Consider the following 12,836-nt stretch of genomic DNA (forward strand, 5'->3'; position numbering starts at 1 on the left):
GGCTTGTTGACCGGATTTGTGTTCTCCCGCTCTCTTGACATTTTTTTGCTAAATTAATGGGGTTCATTCCTTGATCCTCCATCTTGCGATCTCTTCAGTTTTCTTAATTTGACTCTTTCCTCCAGTCAACGCCTTGTGCGCTCCAGTCTGACCATTGCCTAAACCGAACTCCCAACTCGAACTTTTGCACCCCGTCCTTTTCCATTTCTAATCCTACCCGGTGTAGCGAGGTGTCCGGCTCCGGTTGGTGCTGATCTTTTTGACACTTTCCTTTTTTTTCTACTTGCTTACCCTACCTTTGTGGTGTTCCCCTGATGTTTGATCCTCCATGCCTAGTTCATTCTATATTCCGACTCACCTCTACCCCCCTCTACGCACCACTGGACCTGTTTTCCATGATATTTAAGGCTCTAGTGATGGATTTAACTATGTAACTCTGCTTTTCTCCATGCCTTGATTCGTTCTTGTAACTGTTGTAACTATGTAAAAATGTTACTGATTTAAATATGTAAAAAAATGCTTACTGTGTGGAAAGTGCTCTGGTACCTCCAGGTCTACCCAGCGCTATATAAAACTTCTTAAATAAAATAAAAAATAAATAAATAAAAAATAGAAAATAGTTAGAGGAGATAGAGACTTCCCAGCTGACACACTGACCAGAGACACTGAGGTTCCTGCATGCATACACTCCAGTTCGCAGTGGTCTGAAAACATCCCTTGCTTGGTGTCCAACTCAAGACGAGGACGGGGTTTCACAACAGGCTTTGCTTTGCTATGATTGTCACATGACACGCCGTGAAACCCAGTGGTAGCTGCGAGGAGCCCCTGCGTGACCGCCGGCAAGCTGCGAGTGTTCTGTGGGAGTTGGATCGGGAGGCACAGAACAGCCGCAGGGCAAGTCACCGGATAGTGGGACAGCGGGATCCCCGTACTTTGGCTCTCCAGACACTTCAGACCCTGTTGGACTCTGTGGCGGCAGCAGCAGCAGCAGAAGGCAAAGACGGAGGGGGTAAGCATGCGGTCGTTAGCGGCCGGCAGCAGAGCGCTTACCTGACTTCCCAAGTGTGCCTCAGCGTGACCCTCCGCTTTCCGCATCTGTGCTCTGACTGGGCATGGGCTCCAGTGACAGGGGCGTAGGAGACACTAAATTTCTGGGGGGGACAGGGACAACCTTTTGCACTTTCTAGTGCCCCGATTCAAATCGACCATTGTCTGGGAACCGTACACTCCGTTAAAAGAATACAATCGCATAGTTTTGTAGTGGAACATTGATAAAGGCAGGCATGTAGTCATAGTTTGCAAGTAAGCTTTGATTCACAAATTAGACCAAATGTGAAAAAACATGTTTTTGAATCTCACATCTTCATGCACACAGCAAACAAAGATGGGACTAAAAAGGAAGAATAAACGGAATGCTCTTACGACATGTGCATGATTGTGAGGGACTGTACAATTTACTTGTGAGGAAGCACATCTTTAACAACTGTCAAAATCAGCAACTGCACCAGTACATGGTGGGCTCGGGTCTTACCTCCTCCCAAGTATTGGTAAAGAAGGCAAACTAGTGGGTCTGTACCAGAGTGCAATAAATGTCTCATGGTAGTGCTGACCAGAAGAAGCAAGATTATTCTAAGGCCCACGAGAAAGGTGGGGAGAAATCTAAAGAAAAGAGTCTTCTGAAGGTCCTCCGAAATCTTTCTCTGGGGGTAGGTCCCATTCCTCTTCCTACTCTAACAAGAAACCTTGGTGCTATTTGTGTAAGGAAAAAGGTAAAAGGGCAAACAATGCTGATTGCTCTAAGTCTAGCACCAATACTGCTACTACTACTCCTAAACCTCCTAGTGCCCCTAGCAATAGCACTGGTAGTAGTAGGGCCACCAAGAGTTTAGCTTGGTTAACCTTGTGTACTGAAGTGGGTTCTGGCCTAGTCAGGACACCCACTCAGGCTGTTTTAGTCTGTGATGGTGGCACTGAGCTTGCCACCCTTATTGTAAAGTCCCACTAACTTGGGCAAATACAGACAACAGCCTCTCATCAATGGTCAGGAAGCTGTGGCATACAGGGACACATTGGGCCAGTGTCACTGTGGTGACAGAAAAACTTGCAGGACAGATCATTCCATGGCAGATGTCAATCTCAGCTGGGGAGGGGTAACTGGCCCAAAGAGAGTTGTGGCATCCCCCGACCAACCTGTGGACTGTCTACTGGGCAATCATTTGGAAACTTCAGCCTGGTCTAAAGTGGAGTTCATGACTCATGTAGAAATTATGGGAATTTCAGCCAGTGTATTTGCTGTCACTAGGGCTGCGGCCAAGAAGTTAGGCACTGTGGGGGCCCTGGATCCTGAAGAAATGGACCAGCCAGCTCCCAAGAGATCGAGCAAGAAGGATAAAGATGTATCCTCCTCTCAGACTTACAATGAGAATCAGCCTCCTCAGGGAGATGTTCTCAGTACTTGTGAGGGAGCTGTACTAGAGGAGCTTGGGCCTGACAAGGCAGAGCAACAAGGGTCAGGGGTCCTTCAAGGGAAGACTTCAGTCTGGAGCAGAAGGCCTGTCCCTCTCTTGAACATCTCAGACATCAAGCTGCTGTTGAGGAAGCAGGACATTTCAGTAGGTCCCACAGGACTTATCAGGAAGAAGGGCTCCTGTTTTCTGTAAGTAGAGACCCCAAGCCTGGTGCTACCAGGAGGTTGGTCATACCTATGACGTTCAGGGGGTTCTTATTGACCCTGGCACACAACCTCCCCCTTGAAGAACATCTTGGGCAAAGCAAGACTTGGTGCAGGTTTGTCTCTTACTTTCATTGACCCCACATGTCTGAGGCACCAGGGAGTTTTGCCAGTCCTGTGTCACCCGCCAAGCCAGTGGTAAGTCAGGTGACACTACAAAGGCCCCCTTAATCCCACTGCCAGTGGTTAGGGTTATCTATGAGAGGGTAGGGATAGACATTGCAGGTCCCTTAAACCCTCCAACAGCACCTGGAGATAGTTTTATCTTAGTGGTGGTAGACCATGCCACAAGATATTCAGAGGCTATTCCCCTTAGGACCACTACAGCTCCTGCAGTGGCCAGGGCTCTCCTGGCAATTTTTTTCAGAGTTGTGTTCCCTAAGGAGGTCTTGTCAGATAGAAGTAAAAGAGTGCGGTGTAAACTATACGTTTTCCACACCCTACCATCCACAGGACAATGGGGTTGTTGAAAGGTTCAACAAGACCCTCAAAGGTATGATCATGGAACTCCCAGAAAAGCTGAAGTGAAAATGGGATGTCTTACTACCTGCCTTCTTTTTCCCTACAGAGAGGTTCCTCAGAAGGGGTGGGCTACAACCCATTTGAACTTCTGTTTGGACATCCAGTTAGGGGTCCATTATGTATGGTCAAAGAAGGATGGTAGCAACCTCTCAAGCCTCCTAAACAGGGCATAGTAGACTATGTTCTGGGCCTGCTTTCTCACATGGCTGAGCATATGAAGGTGACCAGCAAATGTTTTGAGGCCAGCCAGGAGCTTCAGAAAGCTTGACATGACCAAAAGGCTGTACTTACTGTTTACCCGCCAGGACAGAAAGTGTGGGTGTTGTGGCCTGTGGCGCCAGCAGCTCTCTAAGACAAGTGGATTGGCCCCAAGTTGACCTAGGTACTCCAAGAAGTCCCCACAGGGTACTTCATGTGATTCGCCTGAAACCTTTTGTTAACAGGGCTGACTTGAGCTTGCTCATGGCCACTGATGAGGAACAGGAGGAAGAGAGTGATCTTCTCCCTAATCTCCTCTCTCAGGACCCTGTTGACGGATCAGTTGAAGGAGTAGCCTTGGCAGACAGCCTTACTGATCAATAGCAAACTGATTGTAGACAGGTTCTCAGTTTTCTGGTCTCGTTTCTCTGTTTCCCAGTGAAACCACCTGGTGTACCCATGAAGTGGACACAGGTGACAGCATGCCTGTGAAGAGTAACATATACAGACAGCCTGACCATGTCAGAGACTGCATCAGGACAGAGGTCCAAAAGATTCCAGAGTTGGGAGTCATTGAGGCTTCAGATAGCCCTTGGGCTAGTCTTGTAGTTCTTGTACCAAAATCTCACAGCAGGATGGTAAGAAAGAGATGAGTTTTTGTGATGACTATAGATGCCTCAATGCAGTCACTAGGGCTAATGCCTATCCAATTCCAAGGGCAAATGAACAGATTGATACTTTGGCCCCTGCCAAATATCTCAGTACATTAGACCTGACTGCTGGTTATTTGCAAATCACCTAAAACAGCATTTTCAACCCCCAATGGACATTATCAATTTATTGTGATGACTTTTGGTTTCAAAAATGCACCTACCACATTTCAGAGGCTGGTGGTGAATAAAGTATTAACAGGTCTGGAAGCTTATAGTGCAGCATATCTAGCATTTAGCTGTCAGAAGGCATTTGATAACCTGAAGCAAGAAATGTGCTCTGCTCCAATTCTGCAAAGTCTAGACTACTCCAAACCATTCATTGCCCATATAGATGCTTCTGAGATAGGGATAGGTGCAGTATTGTCACTACTTAATGCAGAGGGCCAGGATCAACCCCAGCTTTTATAAGCAGATAGTTGACCACCAGGGAGAAACGTTGGTCAGCTATTGAGATGGAGGTCTTTGCTGTGGTCTGGACCTTGAAGAAGTTGAGGCTATACCTGTTTGGCACTCACTTCATTGTTCAGAAAGACCATACGCCCCTTTTATGGCTGAAACAGATGAAGGGTGAAAAACTAAAACTTTTGAGGTGGTCCATTTCCCTACAGGGGATGGACTTTTCAGTGGAACATAGACTTGGGACTAACAATGCCAACAAAGATGGACTTTCCAGATATTTCCACTAGGACTATGAAGCTTCAAATGGGAAAGATTAGCCTCATCATTATGTTTGGGGCAGGGGGTATTGGAAAGTAGGATCTGCTTTCATTGTTACCACCACTTTTTTCCTGGGGTCAGTGTGTTTTGACTGTAGTCTGCTGGGATCCTACTAATCAGGACGCCAGCAACTGTGCTCTCTGCCCTAAATTGGCTCTGGTAAGTACTTTGGTACATCCACAATTGGCTACTGGTGTAACATTATACGTCGCTAGTATATGCCACTAAGGTACCCAGGGCATAGGTACACCAGAGGCTCGATGGGCTGCAGCATGTATTTTATCACCTGTGGTAGTCCACTTAAACTGGACTACAGGCTTGCCCTTATAGCCTGTGTGAGATAGTACTTGCACCTGTCACAACAGCTATAAGTTCCTTATATCTGAGGTCACTGCACTTAAAAACTATGTCACACCTATGGTAGGCAGGATGCTTGGTTCCAAATGTGAGGGTGCCCCTACATGAGAAAGACACCCCAACAGGCTCCAGAGTTGATTCTCCAGGCTTTGAAAGAGCGATCAGCCATTTTAAGGTATAGAGTCGACATCAGTTATTATGCTGTGGCTTGTCTTCATTTAGACTGCTATTCTGGTGGTTACAGTATACCCGGTACCAGTTTTCCGCTTCTGTCATGGTGTGTACAGTCTGGTATGGACTTTATTTTACACCGCTTTCCATGCATATACAGTCTGCCATGCAACAAATTCAAGTGGTCAGGATACCAGATGTGGTCTAACGCATAGAGCTTCTGGCTTTCCAACTAAGCACTCCGGTTAAAGTCCCGGCGTTGGCTCACTATGCTAGGACTCTGGGCAAAGCATTTAATTTCCCCATCCCTGGAAAAAACATGAATTTGACTTGTGTACTATAATCTAGTGTTCACGTGAAGCACTGTGATCCCCTTCGGCCAGGTTTGCGCAATATGAAAACTACAAACGTGGATAAAATGGTGGGTGAACACCCTGGGATATGTTTGGGTGCACAGACTTCCCCTCGCAAGCCAGGACCTCTGTCATACAATCTAGGCTATCTAGCCACCAGTACCAGGCCTTCCACCCAGCATCGTCTAAGCAGGCAGACTGTTAGGCTATTAGGCAAAATGTTACTGCTAAGAAATCATAGCAACCGAACATATCCTCCCACTCAAGAACCACTCTCCATTCATTTCACCACTGGGCATCTGTGCTCCTTTGCTTCGTGAAGGTCTGATACACAAGGCCTAACCTGCTAATTCCTTGTCTTTGTGTCTTATATTATAGAGCATCAGATGTCATTTTTTGCATTTCATTCTAGAAATCTCATTGGTTTAAGTACCATGCACTAGCTGTGCTTCACGTAGACTTGCACCTGTCACTGTGTGTGCCGCACAATGCCTTTCAGCAGTGTGCGCCTAATGCATTCTGGGCACCTCTTTCTATTCCTTTACTTTGTATGCCTCTAGCCCAAATACCTTTCTTGTGTTCAGCAATGAAGTAAATGGCACAGTTTACATCTCATGTGCTCAGAGCACCATAAATCTGAGTCCCTTAATTAGCATTACACCAGCATTGGTACAGTCGTCCTGGGAAAGTGTACTCCGGACAGGGCAGTTTCCACAGTAGCGGTCTGAGAGAATTACACGATCCACAATTTTGATCGTACTTGAGGATGTGACCGAGGTTAGAGCTCTGATAACAGAAGAGGGAATCTCGGTTATCTTTTTAGAGCTCGAAATTCAGGAGCAAAGCATTGAAACAGCACATGGAATCCTCCATGTTACAATGTGTGGGACCCCAAAGGTTAACAGACCTGTCATCTTGACCTACCACGATATAGGACTCAATCATAAAACCTGTTTCAATCCGCTCTTCAATTTTGAAGACATGCAGGAAATATCACAGCATTTTTCAGTTTGTCACGTGGATGCACCGGGTCAACAAGAGGGTGCGCCATCTTTCCCAGCTGGATATGTCTATCCTTCTATGGATCAGCTCGCTGAGATGCTTCCAGGAGTTGTTCAACAACTTGGTTTAAAGAGCATTATTGGAATGGGAATTGGAGCAGGCGCCTATGTCCTAACCAGATTTGCTCTCAATCATCCGTCAATAGTGGAAGGACTTGTTCTTATTAACATCAACCCCTGCGCTGAGGGTTGGATGGACTGGGGCGCAGCTAAAATTTCTGGATGGACTCATGCACCTCCGGATATGGTCATATCACATTTATTTTCAAAGGAGGAAATCCACAACAACCACGATCTGATCGTGACTTATCGCCAACATATTTTGAATGGCATAAACCGGGACAATTTTCAACTTTTGTCAAGTCCTATAACAGCCGAAGAGATCTAGAAATTCAGCGCCCGTTTCCTGGAGGACCTAATAATACTCTTAAGTGCCCATCGTTGCTCGTTGTTGGTGATAATTCCCCTGCTGTTGATGCAGTGGTGGAGTGCAACTCAAAACTGGATCCTACAAAGACCACACTCTTAAAGATGTCAGACTGTGGAGGATTCCCACAAGTTGTTCAGCCAGCAAAACTTGCAGAAGCATTTAAATACTTCGTTCAAGGCATGGGTTACATGCCTTCAGCAAGTATGACCCGGCTTATGAGGTCCCGCACAGCTTCTGGGTCCAGTGTAACGTCAATGGAAGGCAATAGAAGCCAATCCCATACCGGAGAGGGTTCAAGAAGCCGTTCTCACACCAGCGAAGGCAACCGAAGCAGAACCCAAACTTCTGATGGCAACAGAAGTCACACAAACTCCAATCTCAGTCCCAACTCTGGTAGTAACGCTACACCCATGGAAGCCTCTTGCTAAGTCAGTCTTGAGGGTACTAATATTTCAGCTCTACTACTAAATGACTGACCACTGTGCATTGCATCTCGGATTGTTTTTTTTTTACGAAGATCGTGATTGGCCAGAGGTTTGCAGGGACCGAGTAAAATAATTGTTTGGCTAGCTAGTCAGAACACTGTTATAAGTCATCGTAAATACCTGGAGTTTATCACTCAGTAACCGATGCCAAAGCTTAAAACATTTGCCAAATGTTGTACAGATGATATGGAAACCAATTTTACATGACCCATTCACTTGTCTTCCTGTTTAAAGTTAGTCGCCTGCTCGTGTGAGCTTTTTGTCCCCGAACAGCAATGCATGACGGTTACTTATTTAAGTTATGGAACACCTAAACCTTGAGTTTCAGACTCTCATGTACATAATTAAATACACATACTACACTGTTTAAAAAGTTGTTCCTTTTCTAATTAAATAGTATACCTATTTTCTATACTGAATATATATATATTTGCACATTATTATAATATTGATAATTAACGTTGATTTATTTTTTGAAAAATCAAATCTTTGCACACAGTGTGCAAATTCCTAACGCAAAACTAAACGCTCCAATGCATTTGAATGTTTCATAAGGTGACGTCTTTAAATTAATCTGTTTTTATTTTTAGCCATCTGGAATTTAAAATGTATTAAAGCACTATGATCTCCATGGCATTACTACTAACATTTGAACTTATGTGTATGTTTAGCGAATCATTCCTACTACAGTAGGTGGCACGCCATACAGTTCTTTCTAATATTGTGCGGAAATGTTTATAGCCAATAAGATTATTTATTCTGCCGCATTCCATCTCATGACAGCGAAAGATGAAATTAAGCAACTTATCACTACTACAGTATGACTTGGTCATGCCAGTATGTTTCTAAATGGTTAGATGCAATGTTTACATTTTAGTTGACAGCCAGTAACCTGCAGATAGGATGATTCTAAAACGCTCGTTTTGTAGAGAAACCTATTCACACACACCGCAAATGCTCACTTCTTAGGCAATGGCCATAATTTTTTTTTGTTTGTTTTTTGTTACTAAGCCATATTTTTCTAAAATGCTGGGGTTGGATATATCTGTAAATACCGAGCTTTGTCTCACATTATAATGAGAGCCTTAGTATTTCAATGTTAGGATTACGAAAGCCCTGTCTGACTTCCAGTATGACAGTTCCAATTCAGCAGGATCATTTTAGATTTGTTTATGGCAGATATAAATGGGAGTGAGGGAAATGCTGTTGATGAGAAACTTGTATTTATTCAAGAAATAACACCAGCATTGTTTTCCCGCATAACTCGAAATAAAAAAGTTTGTTGGGGCACCCACAGAGATGGTCGCACTGGGTGCAACCAACTCTAAATCCGGCCCTGCAGTCATCAATCAACAAACTACCTCTCTTACTTTGTGCTGGAAGTGCAGACGGCAGGCAGTGGTGGCGGCGAGGGAGAGGTGTGAAAACATTCCTGTAGCTTTTGCTGCAAAACAAAAGGGAACGTCACAGGTGGTCAAGTACAGGGCCATTAGCACGTCAAAGCACTCGCACTTTGACATACCAATGGCTCTGCCAGAGACAGGAGAGAGAGGGGAAATTCTTTTGTCCCGTCGTCCCCACCACCCTTGTCCCCCGCGTCCCCCCCACTACAAAATCTGGGGGGGATATGTCCCCCGCGTCCCCCACACTTCCTACGCCCATGTCCAGTGAGCATCCACTAGAGTCTAGCATCTGCCTAGAGGGCTGATAGCGGAGTCGGCTCGAGGTGGAGCGTCTGTTGCGTCCTGGTTTCTGTTCTGGGCGGGGCTCACAAGGGGGGCTCGAGAGCTGTGTCCTCCCAGCTGCTCTGTGCCTGTGCGGGTGCCTGTGCCTGTTTCAATGCGTGAGTGAGCTCCGGATCACCGGGACAGCTGTGAGGGACCAGGAGAGTCCGCATGAGCCACTGGAATCACTGGAATACACATAGTGCACCAAGACTTGGGCAACCGAAAGCAATCCCAAACTATCAAAATTGAAGAGCGCTGAGACAGGCTGTGACAGGCTGATCTCAGTTTAAAACTGCGCAGCACACCATTAAGGACAATTATTAGCAATTAGCAGTACGGCAACGGCAATGGCAGAAATATGGCAGGAATAAATCATTAAATAATGTTTTTTTTAAACTACAAAAACCAGCAGGAAGTGAAAACGTAAGGGAAGAAAACAGAGACCAGTGACCAGTGCCAGTTAGAGATCACACCAGTGTGCTGACCGTTTAAAACTGCTATCAAGCAAAGCAGGGTAGTTACCGATAGATAGAGAAGCCCTAACTTGGCTGATACATTGAAATGCATTATGTTACTAGCACCGTTCACCAAACAGCTCTACTCAGTTGCAACAACCCACAAATTACATCACAAACCATTTTCAGACACACAGACATGAGGTCGGGGAAAGAAAGGCGGAGCATTACAAGCGTCATCAACAATCGGAAAAGGAAAAATAAGATTCTTAAGGCACCCGCCAGCGCATCTGTCAGCATTCAGGAAAAAACGGCCGTAATGGACACAACGGCCAACATGGAGTATGAGGTGTTAGTGGGATTAGGTAGGGAAACAGAAAAAGAATGTGCAGCGTCATCACTTACAAAACCACCAAAAATCTCCTACCAACCAAAAATCTATTCTAGATTTTCTTTTCTAAAAGACGCGGGGGCAGTGTTAAATTTTGCCTACAGTACACAAAGGGGACTTCCCTCCCCCCTACAACCAGAAAAAAACACTCCAAAAGGAATAAGAAGAACAGATACCACAAGAACAATAACAACTACCCGAACCCACACAGAGAAATGGTAGCGGAAGACAGGAGTATTTTGATTCAACCTGGGAATCATCCTGGACTCAGAGCTCAAAATGGACCGCCAGATCAACTCTGTCTCGTCCTCCTGCTTCCACACCCTTCTACGTAAGGCCTTCAAATGGATCCCCCTCGAACACAGAAAGACCATCACTCACGCCCTGGTCACCGGCAGGCTAGACTACTGCAACGTACTCAATGCCGGAATAAACAAAAACCTCACTCCCAAGCTACAGAACATCCAAAACACCGCCGCTAGACTGGTACTCAACCGGCCAAGACACTGCCACATCTCCCAGCACCTGCGCACACTCCACTGGCTCCCCATCGAAGCTAGAGTCACCTTCAAGATGCTAACCCACGCTCACAAGGCCCTCTACGACACCGGACCAGAATACCTGAACAGGCGACTCAAATTCCACATACCCCAAAGGACCCTACAATCAGCCGAGCTCTCCTACCACCACCACCTGGTCTCTCCCAGCACCAGAAAGACCAGATCGGGAGGCCACTCCTTCTCCTTCCGCGGGCCAGAGCCTGGCACGACCTTCCGCTCCACCTCAGACAGATAACATCGCTCCCCATCTTCACAAGAAACCTCACACCTGGCTCTTTGAGAGACTCCTCCTTGATGGACTGAAACCTGTGACCCCGCAGCGCCTTGAGACCCTTACGGGTGAGTAGTCGCACTTAACAAACCCCTGATTAAGGAAGCAGAGAAAGAATCTGCAGCCAAGACCATGATCAACTTTGGAAGCAAGCCAGAGATAATAAGGATTGTAAAGAAGAGCCTCTTGTCAAGAGTATTAAGAAAAGAAATAAGGAAGCTAGGCAACCCCCAGGAAACTCACTATTCACCCTCTTTCTGGAGACACCTAGAATTCCACTGGAACCAAACATTAAAATTTGATCCCGCCAAAATGTAACAAAAGACATAGAGGTGAAAAGTTCAGATGTAACAGCGTCTGCTTCCATCTCCGAATTACAGCCGAATCACCAACAAAAACCGAGGAAGTAAGGACCCCAATAAAAGGCACAGATGAACCATCCCTAGACCACACCATGCCGAACCCGAGAACAAACCATTGCAGGGATCAGGGAAGGGACCCGACTATTATAGCTCCTACTGTTCAAGTCTCAGAAGGACCCCAGTTGATCTCCATGTCTGCAACTTCTGATAGCAGAACAGGGAAGAACTGTGCCTTACAAGAAGAGATTCCAAGTCTTGCCGGAAGTAACATATCCTTCTTTACAATGGAAGAGTGGGAAAAACTGGTTTGCACATACTCCTTGGGAAAGGGTGACATGCCACAGCAGGATACAGGGAAAGCAACAAAGGATGAGATTGAGGATTTAACAACAGAAGAGAATAAACTATGGGTGCCTCTATTAAACACCATGCAACTTTCAACAAAGGCTATGGAATACCACTCTGATAAAATGGATATTCAATTAACTCTCCCTAACTGTCTAGCCACGCATGTCACAAGTATTGATAACATACTCTCAGAACTGAACAATCTGATCAAGAGAGCCCAATCTGAAACGGTAATAAATCCTCCAAGCTGCACTTGTTACTCAATTATCGATAAACTTGCCACACTACCGGAAGTAATGGGAGATCTTCTAACAGATATAAAGAATGCAAACAACACTAAAAACAAGGGAATTTATAAGGCAGACGGAAATTGGAGAATGAAATACAGAAGGAAACACACTAGAAAGGGAACCTCAAAATAACCTATAATAATAGAAGAGGCATCGAACCATTTTGAACCTAGTAAGGAAGGAAAAAACTCAGATGCATTGTCCTTTAAAGAAAGGAAAGATCTGAAACCTGGAAACAGAGTCACCCAAGGATCGGTACAGCAAGACCATTATTGGGATCAAGGTAGCCTCAAAGGGTGCAAGCCCTTGGAGCCTGACCAAACAGGGCTCCCAGACAAACTCCAACAAGAAGAGCAGCACCTGGGTAGCCCACCAAGCAGTTAAGAACCCAGAAAAAGGGGACACACAGTTTAGCAAAAAGCAATCATCGAAACAAAGACAAAAATTGAGGAGAAAAGGAACGAACAAAAACTCCACTACAAAGTCCTTCTGTCAACCAGCAAGTAATATCCCAACAGGGATTGAAACAGAAAAGGGAGAAACTAGTGACTTACCAACTCTGCATGAGAAGCAGGAAATGACCAACAAACTCTGGCCAAAGGGATCCGAAAGTATGATCTCTCAGACAAAACGTCTGACAGCACCAGGCTTAAGAAACACGGAGAATGGAAAAGAGGGGGAAACAGACATGCAG

At 45.5% G+C, this 12,836-nt stretch overlaps 1 pseudogene; it reads left to right on the forward strand.

Annotated features, from left to right (window-relative positions):
* Window positions 1-6,577: 6,577 nt before the first annotated feature.
* Window positions 6,578-7,681, forward strand: LOC147736544 (protein NDRG1 pseudogene; annotated as a pseudogene).
* Window positions 7,682-12,836: the final 5,155 nt, after the last annotated feature.

This window comes from Lissotriton vulgaris, chromosome 1_2 (genome assembly GCF_964263255.1).
Source record: "Lissotriton vulgaris chromosome 1_2, aLisVul1.2, whole genome shotgun sequence".
NCBI lineage: Eukaryota > Metazoa > Chordata > Amphibia > Caudata > Salamandridae > Lissotriton > Lissotriton vulgaris.